Below are 3,953 nucleotides of genomic sequence, written 5' to 3'. Positions count from 1 at the left end.
CCCCAACCCCTTACCCCCATTGCAAGTCCAATCCTGGTTGTTATTCCTGACACATGATTAGATAACATCCTGACCAATTAACACACAAAACATTAACCTGCAAAAGCATTAACCTGACAGCATGCCCGGTTTAGAAACAATCTCCATTTGGAAAGCAAGCATGCTATCCACGTAGAGTGGCCTCAGTATTCAGCAGAAATCCATTAACAGTGCTCCCTGTTCAAGTTGCTTTCTTTAAGAACTCTTAATACTGAATCAGCTATCCAGGCCCAGATATTTGTATGCATTGGAGCCAGGTTTGTTGGGTTCTGATGAAAGGACAGAGTACTGAAAAGTTAGCTGTTTCTCTCTCCACAGAATACTGCCAGACCCGCTGAGTGCAATATTTTGCTTTGGTGTTCTGACATGTTCTTTTCCATTTTCTAGCAAGGTTCAGGGCAGGCAGTTAGAATACCAGACTATTGGTTTCCATTATTCACATTGTTGAACCTGAAGGAGCATTTTACAGAGCTTTTCGCAATAAAAGAGTGGACAGCAGCACATTCTTTATTTATTCATTGTCTGTGGATTAGAAAAGTGTAGATAAAATGGCCATCTTCATGAATGTGACAGAATTCCTGAGGAACATTACTTAGTTATTGATAGTTCCATGATCAGAAATGAGCAAATTAGGCCAATGTGCATTGTGATGGGTAGTCTTCATTGAAATAAATCAATTATTGGATAAGTTAAATCCTGATTACTACTGTAAAATAGGGTAGACTAGGCTTGCCAGTAAGCAGAAGTGTAAATTTGTGAAGAATATACTGGAAGGGCTCCTCCATGAAAAGATCTATTTGGGATAATCTGCCAGAAGAGATATGAACTTTGATTCAGAACATGTGGAAAATCATCAACAGGATGAGAATTCTGACCTCTACAATGTCTGCCATGACATTTTTCTGGGGTGAGAGGGTCATTCACATTTTTTAATTAGGCTCCCTGGTGTGAGGCTGGAGAATGCTGCTGAAGATGATTGATTACAAAGGCTTTCCAACCCTATCATTTTTAATCGCCAAGCTTCCCACAGGAATGCTAGATGCCAGAAACAAGCAGGTATTCCTGCCATTGAGTGTTGCTGAGAACAAATGAGGAAAATGTCTTATGACATATTTCTATCATTTGCATGTTTAATCCATAATTGAGAAGGCATATTATACTCCCAATGGCATTTTTAGTAGTGGTTGCATAGGGAGCTGGTGGGGTGGAATATCTAGGTTCGAGTGTATAGGGGTGTCACATGAAACATGCAGTGGGCACTGGGCTGAGAGACTTAGAATATTGGAAGGATGAGCTTTGATGGGCAAGTCTCTGTATGTTCTTAAAGCATTAATGTTGCAAGAATTTACAGTTGGAGGATTATCTGCTGATGACTGTAGGTGCAGAATATAATCCAGCAACTGGCTTCAGGTATAATCATCTTGAAAAGACTGCATGATACCTGATACTGCTATGCCTCTGACATGAAGGTGCACACTATCCATGCTCATTGAGTTTTGCAGGTTAATGTTGGCAATCCCTGACTAGTGCTAGAATGTTGACTGAAATCCTACTATTTTGCAATAGTTGTCATTCTGAAAATTTGGAAGCTGCTGTGTGAGTGGTTTCCATATCCCCTGACTGCCTGCAGTAGTATTTGCGCATTGATTATTGTGTATGTGCATGCATTCCCTGGCACCAGTAGCACTTTTGCTTAGAGAATTACTGTTGAAAGTAACTGAACATTTCAGTTCCTGCCCATTGTGTTGAGGGGCTGCAGAGACTCAAAAGTACAATCTCTTTATGTTAAGTTTCCATATGCAAATAGAGGATGGGTCTGATGTTAGCTGATCTGATATGCAGGGGGAAAAGTGGGATAACTTCCAGCTTCTAATTGTCCAGTGACTCCTGCCAGAAAATGCATATCTGTTGTTTGGAAACAGATTCAACAACAATAGGGTTGGCAGTGAGGTTCCCCCTCAGGGTCGAAAGTCTTGTCAACATTCACTGTCTAAATTCACACATGAAGAGTGGTTTCTTAGACAAGGTACTGGAGCGATGGCTGTGCAGTAGCTCAGGAGGGCCAGCACCTGGAAGGAAGAAAATGAGCCTGAACAACACCAAATTCATTTAAGTTCCCAAACAATCAAATGTGAGCTTAGTCCTACATTTTGTTATTGTTGATGACCAAAGGGTAAGTTACGTGTTTTTTAGCTGGTAGATAAACTTTGTGTGAGGGTGTTTTAATCTGGTGTTACCCAATCCCAACTAGTATTTGAGGGCCATGGAATGCTGCATCACGTAATGATGGGATGCATGATGACAGAGTGATGAATCTGAGCCTATGACTCACACAAACACACTGATTTTTTGATTTCAGGCATCCCACTGTGGGATGTTGCCCACTGGAGGTTGGGGACATCCCTATAGGAAGGGAAACAATATCTGATTAAGAGTTCAGCTCTAAGAGGGCCCATTTGCTTGCTGGATGGAAGCTGGGGTAATTGTAATTGAACAGCAAAAAAAAAGGAAGAGAGTAGCATTGAATCCTAAATTGGTTAATGTTCACAGTGGGAAAGATTTTTGAATGAACACCCAGATGAAAGGAAAGCAGGCAGCAAATGAGTATTGCTATTTTAATCTAGCACTATGCATAGATTTTGGGATCAATTGTATACATGTTGAAATGAAATTGGGATTGCGTAGGGAGAGAATATACCCTTCAGTGTACGTATAATGGACATTACTAACCTATAAAGGGCAGATTAGTTTGGATCTCATGTAGGCAAAGTGTTCAACTGTATAATTCTTGCTAGATTCTAGTATTTAACTGTGCTTGTCCTCCTGTGCCAAATTACCTGCCCAATGCGCTTGTACTTCACTAATAAAGGACAATTTACCCAATCAAAATGGCTGTGTGCAATGACTGAGCCAAACTCTCAGTGGTGGTGTAATGGAGTTTTATTTCCATTTTCCAGAGGAGATGATGTGTACATGCTACAAGACAGATTCTATTCATTAAATGCATCTTAATTTTATTCACTAATTATGGCTAAATCATTATATGTTAATGTCTTCTTTGCTCTTTGATGTGTATTAAATACTATATTTCTACACACAATTGCAGTATCATCCACAAATTCAATAAATGTATCTATGTCTTGCTCAAATGCATAAATATAATAAACAGGTGGGGACTCAGCTCTGAACCCTGAGGCATTTCATTAGTGACAAGAGCTGCTATATTAAATACCATTCTTTGCATATTGTCTTTTAGCCAGTTTGCAATTAATCTCTTAATGTTACCCTTGACACGTGAGACTTAATTTTAACACAAAGCTTTTTGCAAAACCAAGTATTTGGCCTCTACTGGATCCCCCCGATTTCCCAAACTAGTGACTTCTTCAGCTAAATCTGCTATTGTTTTCTATTAATTTTAATATACTAGATTTGCAGTTTTCAGTCCAAGTTTATGGTGAGTTAGTGTGGCATTTTCAGTCAGACAAAGGTATCAGGAGTGTATGGTTTATCTATAAGGATTCATTGTACACCTGATGGCAGGCTATCCCAGTTACGTTATACACAATTAAGGGTCCATTTTGGTTCATAAGGGCCTACTGAAGGAAGCAGACTTTCATCCGAACATGAGGGGAAGTTATCTGGAGGGAGCTGGAACTGCAACACCCTTTTAGTTTTGGTAGCTATACTCTCAGTCCTTTCTGATCAATCAATATTCATGGCTTGCTCTCTCCTCTAGCTTCAAATGGAGCTCCCACATCTCCTTTGTTGTTAAAGCTGCACAAACACACTCCTTTCTTATGTGGAAAACACTTCTTTTCCCCTCAGCATCTCTTAACTGCTAATAAGAGCTCAGGTTTGATGAGACTTAAACACTGCTTCCTTACCCAGGGAGGATCTTCTAACTCCTCTCTCTC

This window comes from Cetorhinus maximus, chromosome 9, assembly GCF_964194155.1.
Source record: "Cetorhinus maximus chromosome 9, sCetMax3.hap1.1, whole genome shotgun sequence".
NCBI lineage: Eukaryota > Metazoa > Chordata > Chondrichthyes > Lamniformes > Cetorhinidae > Cetorhinus > Cetorhinus maximus.
The sequence above is the reverse complement of the archived record's forward strand: the minus strand, read 5'-3'. Positions refer to the sequence as shown.